Below are 13,435 nucleotides of genomic sequence, written 5' to 3'. Positions count from 1 at the left end.
GACAGCAGCTTTAAGAAAAGGTCAGACAGATTCCCCTGTCATCAACAAGAAGCTTTCCAGAGATGTGCAGGGCTATGGAGCTACACTTCTGCCAATATTATTTGAAACCCAAATAAGACAAATTAAAAAAAAATATGTTTGGCTAAAAAAAAATTGAATGTCAGAAAATTCTTTTCATTCTAAAATTAACCTATTTTCAGCTTAAAAAGTTCATTTTTTTTAAGGTTTCGAATCACTGACTCTGCTAGAACAGAGTTTTGGACTCGGTTTGTACGGGATAAAACTCTGATCTTTACATCCGTCTTGGGACAACTTCAGAATATGATAGAACAGACATTTTCTGATCGTAATTATCACGGCTCTAGGAGTCAGTGAAGACACTGGGACTGAAGTTATTCCTCTCATTGAGTTTTGATTGGCCCTTTGTGTTAGCCACAACAAGGCCAAAAGTTTTGAAACTGAATTTTTTATATTAAAAAAAAAAAAAAAGAGTTTAAACTGGGGAAAAAAAATGAAACTGATTAAGTTTGGGAGTTGAAATTCTGAGTTTAAGCCTAAAAAAGAGAACATTTTAAGTTGAAAATAATTAAGATTATTTTAGAACAGTAAAAAAATTCAGACATTTTAAATTCTTTTTGGCCAAACACCAATATTCTTTCAATTTGTCTTATTTGGGTTTCAAATAATATTGGCCCCAATTTAGCTCCATACAGTTCCAGCTCAACACCGCCATTCAAAGTGCCATCTACGTCTCTTTATGTCTGTTTTATAGTTTACCTTTATGTTTATAATGTTTTTCACACTTATGAAAGTTCTTACTTTAATGTTTAATATGTACCATTATTTGCAACCTACTTTTAAGGTTGCAAAACAGAAAATTAACATTTGAAGGATTAATTATGAATGCTTTTTGAGGTACATTCATGTTACCTGTTGCACTTTAAGTGACAGACAGCAGAATGTTAAAGTTTGTGAAAGAGCACACATAAGGAGGCAAGTTTATGTACAATATCTTTTTTTACTCTACAATTCATGCACATGTATGTATTTTTGTTCAAAAAGGAATGACAGAAATACTTGAGACAATAAGCTAAAAGAGTTCTTTACAAATGTAACTACACGTTGTAATTAAATAAAAGAACAGAAAAGTGAAATATTGACTGAATGTTTTTGCATGTTCGGACCCCGGTCTTCCAAACTGACAGAGTTACTGGACCTCTCGCCAAATTAGTTGGAGACCCCTGCCCTATTGTAACAGTAAAATCTGTCCAACACAAGAGACCTTCAGCTCTTATCTGTTCAGCTATTGAATAGGACAAGTGAAAAAAAAAATGACATCATAATCAGGTTTTATCAGGTTACTTTTAATACTGCTACCACATTTTTCTACTGTTCTGTTATAGATTGACACATTCATTGTTTTAAAATTCAACTCTGGAAAATGTTTTAAATGAGCCAGGAAGAGTTTAGTCTATAATGTGTTAAAGGTCACACATCAAAAACACACATCATTGTTTTAGTGTTAAACAATAGGAACAGTTCATGTTTTGAACGAGACCCAGGTTTGATAAAGAACAGGCGTGGGAGCAAGTTTTTATCACTTAAAGTCCTTTATGGTTTAGTTCAACTTGCAGACAGTTTGCACACTTCTCTGTTTATGACAAAATGAAAGGAAAAGTAGACGAGTAGTTGGTATATTGAGTCATTAAAAGGTGCTTCTCACAATGTGACAGTTTATCAGTTATAACTGGTGTGTGAATGATAATCACCTGTGCAGGGTTGATTATTGCCATCATTCTTCCCAAAGAGAGTCTGTGAGTCAAAAGTTCACGTTTTCTCAGGAATAAAATTGATTATTTGGTGTTTTTTGGAAATGAGTTTCAGAGTAATAGTTTGGTCATTGTCGAAAAATATTTTTAAGAGTAAATCTCAACAAACACAAGGACGTGCATTATTTGGCCTTAGTCGCAACTGGCCTTTCGAGTGTAAATGGGCTGTCTGACCTTGTGCAACCCTTGCACACAGCATGATAGAAATTAAGAAATGAGACAATCGGGGTGTAGTTTGTGTGTTCATTGTGCAGGCGTCCTACAGGCATTTGTGGATCATGTGCACACCCTGTGAGTACAGCGTTTCCAAGTGGTCAGAAGGGGCCAGTACCTTAATAACCACTAGTGTTGTAAGGACACTGTACAATCGCATCACCATATGTCATAAGTGCGACTTAAATTATCCATACAAATATTTCACAATACCATTACTACACGCATGACTATAGTACAGTCCAGTTTCATGATGTCCTTTGAGGTGGCCCCATGAGCACTGAAAGACCCTGTGCACTAGGGGTGTGCCAAAATATCGATATTGCGATATATTGCGATATTTAGTCCTGCGATCGATTCTCGATGGGTTCTCACCAAGTATCGATATTATATTTTCATTTGAAGAGGCTGTTGCGCTGAGCGTGCGAGTCGCGGACCGGAACTATTGAGCAGATGGGCGCGCTGCGTCAGACTTTTAATAGCGATGCACGCGCTCATTTGGGAGAAGCACCGGTGAGATACAGGCTCTGTAGCACGTGTGTGAAGCATGCTTATCTGTCAGCATTTATCATCCATCTGTAGGACATCCAGCCGGTAAGAAGTGACTTTGTCTGAGCTCTAGAACGTCAGCGATCACTTACTTCCGGTTTGCTGTGAGAACTGGGCGCGTGCTTCGCAGTTGTTTGTGTGTACTTCAGGTACCGGTTGGAATTTTTGTTTCCATGCACTTCAGTGTTTAACCTGCTGGTGCACGGTGTAACTTGGTAAATTTATAATGTGACTATTCCAAACAATGTAATTACTTGTTGCTAATGTTAAACTAAAGTAATTCTTAAATTAAAAAAGCAGTATTTGATGTATGAACTTAAATTTAAATGTAATTAAAATAAAGTACATGAATTCACTGTAAAATTAGGGAGGTTGGTAATTAATTGAAGAACTTAAAATTATATCTCTTGCCATTATTATGTGTGTTTTAAGGTTTTTACCTATTGATTGCTGACTGACCAAATGGAAAAATGATAAAGATTGGAAAAAAAATCTCAAGTGACAGTCTGAGTAAATCCGCCTTCATTTTTGGATGCTCAGCCCTTTTCAAGTGAGGGAAAAGAGCACAAAATATTAGGTCAATTTTGAGAGAGGCTGTAAAACATTATATTCATCATCCTTTGGAGTTACGTTCTTTTGGAGGTAGATAGCTATCACCACTTGACTTATTTAACTTTTTCTCTGTTGCTTACAACAATTCTGCACTAAGTAGTGTCACTGCTGATCATGTCTACTATTGTTAACATTGAATTTGATAGATAATTCCAATTCAGTTGTTGTCAATGCTTGTCAAAGACATAGTATTACTGATTTCAGCAATGTTGCACAAAAGTGTTTTTAATTTGTTTTACAAAATAAGAAAAGTTGTTTATTATGATTGTGTTTAAGCTAAAAAAAAGATAAATGGGGATATATTTTCCCAAAAAACATGATCTTCTATATAATGCTAGTTATTGGAGAGGATTTTTTACCAATTATCGCAGTATCGTGATATTATCGATATGATAACCATATCGTGAGCCATGTATCGCGTATCGTATTGTATCGTGAGGTACCCAGTGATACCCAGCCCTACTGTGCACCCCATCTCTACAACCCTCTATGGGTCTGGATAACTCAAAAGCCAGCAGCACTCTTACAAGTCAACTACCCATTCTGGTGCATGTGACTAAAGAGGGGAAAATGGTTATTGATTGCTGCAGAGGAAATGGCATCATAGGAAGCAACAAGCAAAAAAGAAAAGAAAGAAAGGTTGGATTGAGGTTTTCCAGATGGTGTTTATCAAAAAGTCAAGATTGAGTGTGTCTTCCAAACTCAAGCAGGGAGCTTTTTCAATAAAAAGAAATGATAAATCTTCTTAAACACTTCCATTACATCTTCTCTGTAATGATAATTGTGTAAGATCTGTTCTGACCAGACTACAGCCTCTTTTACATGCACCACAATGCTCTAGAAAGAGATCTGATGTCTTAATGCATTAATCTCTGAGCAGCAGAAGCAGCATCACACCCCATTCAGAATTAGACACAGTGTAGTAGACTTGTTAGGGAGGAAGGGTGAAGTGTTGAGGTCGAAAAAGTCAGCAGTGTTTCAGTCATGAGACTAAAAAAATGAACCAATTGCCAAAAAAAGAAAAACACCAATTTATGTCTGTGAAATTTAAATGACACGCACAAACTCATCAATCTGTCACGTTGGTTTTTATTCTGGATACAGCAAGAGTTCCTCTCTATGGGTTCAGATCATCAATAGGCATAGATAAACCAGAAACTGATCATAAAGCAAAAGTTAAAAACATCTCTGACTAAAATGGGACAGAAAACTGTACTTATTTGGGATTGAGTTTAGCTTTGGCAGCTCTAAGATTTGTTCATGTTAACTAGCTCAGGAACAAAGTTTTTTTTTTTTTTTTTTTCTGCCATAATGGGTCCAGTGCTGGTTTGAAGCCAGCGCCCCAGTGAAAGACAGTTCTGTGTATTCTGACCACCAAAGCGTTGGCTGTGGGCCCAGAAAGTTGGTGCTACAGTAACAGCAGCTCTCCGCTGGTCCAGAGGGCAGTCTGTCACAGAACTGAGTATTACCGCCAGATCGCTGATTCAGGTTCATTTAGGATCACTATTTCATCTTTTGATTCATGAACTGTTCCAATAATGCTGCACTTGTCTGCTTTATCCTTTAACTGCTGCAGTTATTCATTTAACTCATGTGTCTTAGAACAGATGTTCCTCTGATTCTGGCTGTCTACTTTCTGTTCAGTCCTTTCTGTCTCTTTCCTGTCCTCTCAGATGACCGGGACAGATGGTCACCTATACTGAAGGTTTCATACTATTCTTTTATTTATAGTTTTCCTCTCTACTGTCACTTTTTGTCAGCTCATTACAGGAATTACTCCAAACCCTTCTGGTCTGTGAATTCTGGTTGTGTGCACTAACTTCAAATTGGTTTTCTGTGGTAAACAGCACTCGATCATTTGTCAAAATGTTTCACTTTTGGTAAACTATGAAGCCAAACTCCTTGATGGATTATTGGAGCATTATGGGTACTGTAGTCAGGATCCTGGTGGAATGATGTATACCTTCAACTGTTTGTGAAGGAGTTGAAAACGTTTGACTTTTATGACTTTTTTGCTTAATAAAGGTATAAGATATACCTAAAATATATTACTTTTTCAAATTAAAAATATTGTATTTTTCTTTCACAAGAGAGCCACAATGGAGGGGTTAAAGAGCTGCATGTGGCTCCAGAGCCGTGGGTTGTAGACCCCTGGTATAGGTTGATTCAATTATGAACTTGCATCAGACAGATCGATCTGGTTGGATCATAGGAACATAAATCAACCCCTAATAGGTTCATTTGTGCGAAGAGAAATTGATGTTTTGCACAAACTTTCATTTTAAGAAAAGTTTTGAAAACATTAAAATGTTAAAAAACAGATGTTCTTCATCATGGAGGTAAAATCTTCTTTGTTGTGTTGATGTAATTTAGCTCTAAACTTTGCACATAACCTGGTGAAGTTACTATGTATTATTGGAGATGGATGAAAACTCAGTGTTCACACCTCACCTGTGAACAAACATTCATCGCCTGCTCTGCCCTAACTCAGCGAGACTTTTCCCACAAATAATTCTGTTGGCCCGGCTCAAATTAGACCTGCAGTCTCACTTCGTTTTTTTTCAAGTCCCCCTGCTGAGTGTGAGCACATCTTAAATTACCCAACTCACGGAGCATCCTTTGACTCTGTCACACCTAATACACACACACGCCTCATTCATGCTGAGAGCCCCTTAGCCTCTACACTGCAGGCTCAATCTCAAGCTCCGCCCTCTGGAGTGGAGCTGGTACTTGTTGGCTACATGACACGATCCAGATCACACAGAGATGGAAATGGCAAGTAAACAAACACTCGCATTCCCCTGTATCTTGGCTCATGCCCCATTTCAGGCCACAGCCGTGTTAAAGTTGCTTGCCGGGGGTGTGTGGTAAGAGGGTTGTGGTTAGAATGTCTGCGTGGATGAGACACATCTAATGTACCTGTTTGAGATTGATCTGGGATCATGTTCTGCTTCTCTTAGACAAGGTCTCTATACATTTGCGGGTTTTTTTTAAACTAAATGTCTTTTGAAACTTCATTTTCTGCAACATTAGTGACTAAATAATGAGATTCAACCGCTAGCTTGGAGACGTGAAGGAAGAGGATTTGTTTTAGAGCGCTGTGATACAAAAAGCTGTTGACTGACAGCAACAGGGACTGCAGTCAAAGCTAGAAGCTTGATACGGGTAAACAAGACGCAGCGAAACAAGCCTGATGATTCAGCTCATTTAGAAGGTTGCTGATAGAGGTTTGGGCAGCAGCTTTTAAGATCAAAGGGAAAATATGATTTTGGTCCTCCCCAGGTTCCTCTCCGGTGCTAATCAGAAGGAGTGTGGAATGTCGGAGGTGTGTGATTTCCTTCCAGAGGAGGAGATGAGATTTAAATATGAATTACACCTCTGCATGCATTTCCTCTGGCATGCATGTTTCTCTTGTGCCAACACACATTTTCCCCTCTGGGTCGGTAAGTGAAGCACCTGCATAGACACGTGAATATATGTTATTTTCCAGGGGGTGGGTGGTACTGATATTAAACAACATTCTTTCTGTTTTTGTTCCTTGCTTCAGAAAATCTTAGTTGGAAAACTCATCAGAAGGTCTTTAAATATTGGTCTGGATAGAACCCTGTTTTCAGTGTGACTTCTATCATTTTGCTTTTATCATGCTTTCTGCTTCAAGTTCCAGTGAAAATAAACAAGTTGGGTTTAAAATAACATCTTGTTACTTTAGGATTTGGTTAAAATGAAACATCAATGCTGCAGAATTACAAGTAGGGATGTAAAAGATACAGATACATTTAAAAGAAAATCAATCTATTTATGAGAGTAACAGCAGTTGAAACACAGAGATGAACAAGATTATGTTGGTAAATAGGCATAAAATTGATCGAGAAGTAAAAAATGTGTTTCTGACAGTCACTTTATCTAAATGCTGAGTCTCTATTTTCTTTACCGTTTAATCTACATGTGATGCAAACAAAAAATGCACAATCACAAGTCGGATCAATTGTAATTGGCTGAAGGGGAACCCAGTGAGGGATACGTGTTCTGTGGACTAAACATGATTATTTTTTTCACATAGCACTTCAAACGATACCTGGATAAATATGATTCACTTTTTTAACAGTCTAAAAGTGCGTTCACACCAAATGCAATTGGCGCAGCAGAGGCGGGCAGTTTCAGTGTTAAGCCAATGGTACAAGCCCGCTCTGAGGTGAATTGAAGCCCCACGATGTGATTTGAGCGACAGGCACAGCGCGAAAGTCTGCCAGCACCTCGATTTAAGCGACAAGGTGAATTTGTAGATTTTTGTAGAACTCCTCACAATAAATAAATCTGATCTATGATCTGATCTATTCCATTCATTGGAAACTTGTCTTTATTGTCATCTAACTGTAAACTCAAATTCAAATATGTTGAGAAAACTAGATCAGATAATACTTAATTTCCTAATTCTGCCTTCAGGTTATCACATTTTATATTAAATCTTAACAAAAACACGCCTGAAAACAGTACAGTGGGCTATTGTTATTACATATCTTTATTGAAATTTAAATCTTCAGCTTTAAGGGGGCGGGAGGTTTCAGTATAATATCTGACAGGTCACAGTTATCGGCTTAAACTCGGCTCTGTAATGCTACAGACACTGCTAAAACACAGTGGATTCAATTCTGTTATTATTTATAAAATACTGTTTTTATTGATGTTCTATGAATCAATTTTGTTGTACTTATCTGCCCCGTCTTAAAGGGCGGTCTGTAAAAACACTGTACGACTTTAAAGTGGTTCGTGATTACATATATGTGACAGGTGGAACAGCTCGTTAGCATAATTAGCATCATAGCATTAACGTCTAACAATTGCACCGTTTCCAAATCAACACATTTTAGTAATCTGACTATTGCTCCTTCAAGTGAAGCAACCTTATCCTCCAGTTCTGACTGGATTCTGTTAAAAATCCCCACGTTCTGCTTTTCATCAGCCTAAGATGAACACTATACCGGTGGAGTGACCGCGGGGGTGTCTCGCGTCGCGTGTGTTTGTTTACTTCGCGTGGAGACAATAAAGGAGAACAAAAGAAATTCGCCAAAAGAAGAACTACTAAACATGACTACGTTTTACTTGCCATGTGGTGACCAACCGTCTAACTGCTCGCCAAAGAGGAAAACAGACCCTTCAAAATAAAAGTCTGTCACAATAGACTAATTTTTCTATGAAGGAAAAAGTGATATCACTATAACGGTTATCGTTTTATTGCCCAGCCCTATAGAACAACCTTAATTATAAGCTTCCTAATTCATTTCAAAGTAACTTGATGTTAAATATATTGCTGCTCCTTACAGTGATTACATAACAGTTTGAGGAAACAGTATTGTGGTCATAATTAGCTTCTGTATGAAACAAGATCCTGAAAGATGTCCTAAGACATCTGTAAATCCATCACCGTATTTTAGCTGTAAATTGATACAGCTTGTTGTTTGGGTTCAACTCGAGTTTCCATCTCCTTTGCATGTAGAGTTTGGTTAGTCTGGACGGCTGCAATTAGCACCAGCAGTAAACAACCGGAAACCAAACCAGCGTTGCCAAGGGTGTCTGCCCTCATCTCCACAATCTGGAGTTTCCCCTTTTGTTCTCAGCTGTGTCCTGAGAAGAGAAAGTTAAGAAGTCTGTAAAGATAGAATGTAAACAAAGTGTGGATTGTAACAAACATGGGACCTCTAACATTAGGATAATGTTTCACATCTTCATTTTCTGCCCTGGGGACCACACTTCTATGTAGCTGCTGATGTAATCTAAAGGGCCTTTGGCTCCAGGTTTATATCTGGGATCGTTTAAGAGGAAGTAGTTGACATTACTGACTTATGATGTCATCTTTGACTTGGCACCATACACTTACAAAGAGCGTATTTTGTTTCAATAAACCTAATGATCCGGCCAATGTGTGGTTCTTGCTTTTAAAAGGCTTAAATAGCAATATTCTTCAAACACCGTTTCATTTGGACTGTCTGGCATGAGCTGATGTTTGGAAGAGTTCCAGTCTAATACAGTTAATGACAAACGTGATTTCCTCATATAACACAAAGTCTTTGATGGTCAGTCTGTTGGAAGTTTGCGTTTTCCTTCCTCTTCAGGATAACATTCTCAGATATTTTTCAGATGAAGATCAAAGGCGTTCCCTTAAGTTCATGCCATGACCAGATTAGTCCAAACTCCTAACTACTGTGTTTACATAGTCTTAGATCATCTCCCGAACCATCCAATGAGGAGACCATTATGTCAACAAGCTAATATAGAACTGGTGGATTCAATTTATCCATTAGAACTTTAAACTCTGGACTTTATTTCCTGAATTGGATTAATACATTTCGGCAAGGGGGTGTGTATTTTTTGTTCAGTATCTTTTGTTCAGTTGTCTGCCTGTGTGCAAAAAAAAAAAAACCCAAAAAACTAACAATTCTGCGGTCCTCTTCCTAAGTTAGAGGAAGGAAGTGGTTTAGGCTAAAGGCAGGGCGTAAAAATGAAGGCCAGAAGACACAGGCCTGACTTTGCATCTTTGCTCTGGGCATTACCACATTATTCCAGCTGTTTAACTGGGAAGTCTTCTCACGTGTACGGAGACATTTCCTGTCTGCATTTCAGTGGTTTTTGAAGTCCATCTGCAAACATGAACCTCTCATCAGAGCTTTAAAACATGATACTTTCAGACCTACCATGAACAGAGTAATTAAAATGATTACCTATTAGAACTCGTGTTAAATAAAAAAATTAGATTACATTTATTAAACATAAAATCAGTTAGTAAAATGCATTAACTAACCTGCAGCAAATTCAACAAATGACCATTTCAGTTCTTAAGAATCTATCAAATGTATAAATGTTCTCTAAAGTTATACTTCAAACAGAATTGGATGAATTTATACAATTCCTTAGAATAGTTGTGTTCCTGAGCAGAATAAAGCTGAATAGGGGTGAAAGCAGAATGCCGTGCATTTAGGGCAGGGACGGGAGCTATGACTAATATCTGTTGCTTCACTGCTTTTAAAGACTTGGGGGTTCATGACATTATTGAGGAGATTGACTTCAGCGTGGCTCTTTAATCTCAGCATCAGTAGTTCATGCTGCCTCTCTGGCTAGTTGGTCTTTATTATTTTTTAGGTTGATTTGATCCTGATAATAAAAAGGTGGATCAGCTTTTTCAGAAATCATTAACATCTCAAGACACTTTCAGACTGCAGGTAACTCTTTCCTTTTTGTGGGATGATGGGTTTATTCTACATGAAAACTCCTCCTGGGAACTTTCTGAAGTGACTGCTCACGCCAGTGGTCAATGCAAGCTGTAAGCAGACATCTGCCATCTTATATTTTACCGTCTTTGTCTGCAGGAGGATCGTTTGCTGTCTGAAATCCCCCTGTGGCTTTGAAACAAAGAGAACTGCACTGTTACTTTCAGATTGTTGGAGGCAGTTTGGAGTGACAAACTCTTGCCAGGTGAGCCAAATCAAAACTCCAGTTTCCTTTTTGTTTCTGCTTCTTCTTCTTTGGATTTTTTTTTATTTGCAGTGGAAAGAAAAAAACTCCATCTTTTTTTCTACTTAATGTTGTTTTTGTGGAGATTCTCCTCTTCACAGATCTCATTCGTTGATGTTGGATTTTACAAGAACATTTCTTGATTACAGTTCAAAGCGCCATGTTTTGGAAGTTTTTGCTTTGTTCGGTTAGTGATCAATAATGCTCTAATGAGCAGACTGGATGGTTACGTGTTCTGTTTCAGTGTCTAACTCCACTGCAAAAGCTGATGTTTGATAGTTTTTATGGTGCAAAGATTTCTTGCGTTTCTGCACGTTTACCTGAGCAAATCTTAGTCTCTTTTCCCCAAAAGTCAGTTTTGATGAGGTAAATATCCGCACCACATGCATCAAGTCCAATTAGTGATTCTGCTGATATGGAGAGGTTTAGGATTTGTTATGCTTGCTTTTCTGGGGAATGATGTCACTCTTCATGACTTCCTAGTACTTGAATGTTAGAGCTCTCAGCCTCTTGAAAAGCGCAGCAGCTGTTTCTGGGCATGCTCTGTTTTTGTTGGGCGGCTGTGGTAGTTATTGCTACTTTAGTGACTGGGGCTGTTTTGTGTGTTTAGTGAGTTCAGGAAAACATGGCTGTCTTTCCTGTTCTGTAATTGGATTGCATTGATGTTGTCACCTTTGCTTCCTATAAAACCGCTCATTATGAGTTCTGTGATAGAGACTGTTGTCTGAACACCCGTGCTCACGATGTGGCTTTTATTTTGGTGTGAAAACTTTCTAAATGTATGTCTGTAACCTTTTAAATCAACAGAACATGAATTACGTGTCATTACATTGACTTAAATATGGTCTCGTGGTGAATTTTACCTACTCATGCATGGCTAAAAAGCTTAAATTCACATTTTCTTTGTTCATTGTTAAACTATGATGAGAAATATGTTTAATTTTCACCAAGTCACTAGCTTTTTGTATTTGGTGTAATAAAAATACTTTTTCCTGGTAAGTTAAAAAAAAAAAATGCAGAAATATAAAGAATTAGGCAAACTTGATCTGATAACTGACTGACAAACATAAAGTTGACAGTAACGTAAGTTTGAAGGCAAGTGTCAATGTTTCAGTCCAGACTTACTTGTAGGTTTTATTTTTTTAATTAACTGTATATATATATATATATATATGTGTGGTCTTTCAGTTGCTATTTTTCCAGAATCACAATATTAATGTCACTATATTATTGCCGTATTTCTCTAATCATAAGGTAAATAAATCCTTTAACGTTTGCCTTATGTGACTTTTTGTTTTTCTTTTTTTATGACCTAAAACCAATTCTCTATGGTACACGGAGCTCAAAAATAAGGTAAAATGTTTAAAACAACTTTGGTAAACTGCAAAGTTGCACAAGTTGATGAATCATTGGAGCATTATGGGTATTGTAGTCAGGTGCTTTGAGGGGTGATGTGTGCTGTGCTTCAATGTAATGTCTCAAAAAACTGAAAGTATTGTTTGGTATTCTATGTGTTACGTCTCAACAATATTGAGAGTTATTGTGAATAAAGTTTGGCTTATCTATTATATTGAACTCTCTGCAAGGGCTTCTTATTGCAGATAATGAAATGCACATGAAGAACAAAATAGTTTATACAGAACATCCCATAAACATTTCTCACCAATCTTGTTCCTCCTTGCCCCTCAGGGCATTCTGGGTAGTGTAGTTACAATAATCTTAGTATCATAAGATATTTGTGGTTTAGGGCTGGGTGTTTGCAATTCCACAAATAGATGTACTTTTTCTTAGCTTTTATTTAGGAATCTAAACATTTCTTTTGTCTTCGTGCTTTTGGCCATTTTTTAAAAGCAATATTGCTTTATTAAAGATCAGATCTCAACCACAAGAAGAGAGAGAGTGGTTACTTATTATCAATCCTGTCATTATCTGATTAGTTTGGATTAATAGACTAAATGACATTAAAGGTCAAAGTCAGAGTTTCAGCTTCAAACACACTGACATTACAATCAAACGTCATCATAATAGTCGATCAAGTTTTATATGACAGTGGAAAACCAGAATTACTCGGGTATCTGAGCTGGAAATCCCACTCAGTAAGTACAAGTGTAGATTAGGCCACTTTATTTGTCGCATATTTATGCTATTTCACCTAAGGTTTTTCAATAAAAGGCTCATAGACACATGTGGAAGTGAAGGAAGCCTTTTTTTAAGTGTCTATTTTATGGCTTCATCCCTCCATTAATCCTCCTTGCATACCTAGTGTGTTTTAGTACTCAAGTGGAAGCATACACGGTATGTATGGATCCATCATCATCACTCATCGTTTGCTCAGGAAGTTCTTTCAGTCGTTCTTCTTATTGATCGTTTCATTTCCTCCCTGTGTCTAAATGGATTATAATGTGTCCTGTGCTTTTTGCTTCTAGAATTACCCTCACATCAGTTACCGTTGCCTTCGAGCTTTAACAGTTAATACCGCCATTTGCCCACTAAGATCGTAGAAAAAAAGACAGTTTAATCAATTATGCCATATTATGTGTTGAACTTCCAGGAAAAGGTCACGTGAAAGCTAAGACCTGTCTGACCCTAAAGACGGTTATGTCCATAAAATCAGCAGAGATCAATAAATTAGTGGATGTCAAGGATAGGTATTCCTATCTTTCCCAGAGACCCAGAGGCTCATCGTTAAGTGGAGTTTGTAAGCCGGCAGCTGTTGGAGTTCCCAA

The 13,435-nt window shown here is 37.5% G+C and overlaps 1 protein-coding gene across 6 annotated transcripts in view; it reads left to right on the top strand.

Moving 5' to 3' along the window:
* The window catches only part of peak1 (pseudopodium-enriched atypical kinase 1), a 105,754-nt gene that overhangs the window by 10,687 nt on the left and 81,632 nt on the right, over positions 1-13,435 (top strand). For 4 of the 6 annotated variants that reach the window (XM_024281476.2, XM_024281472.2, XM_024281474.2 and 1 more), the window contains exon 2: positions 10,565-10,670. The exons of 1 other annotated variant lie outside the window; for it this stretch is intronic. The gene's annotated coding sequence lies outside the window, so the exon portion shown is untranslated. Of the gene's footprint in view, positions 1-6,525; positions 6,647-10,564; positions 10,671-13,435 lie in introns of those variants that run through there. One more of the 6 variants, XM_036212254.1, reaches the window with a different exon arrangement.

Source organism: Oryzias melastigma, linkage group LG6 (assembly GCF_002922805.2).
Source record: "Oryzias melastigma strain HK-1 linkage group LG6, ASM292280v2, whole genome shotgun sequence".
NCBI classification, from domain to species: domain Eukaryota; kingdom Metazoa; phylum Chordata; class Actinopteri; order Beloniformes; family Adrianichthyidae; genus Oryzias; species Oryzias melastigma.
This window is presented reverse-complemented; position numbering and strand designations above follow the sequence as displayed.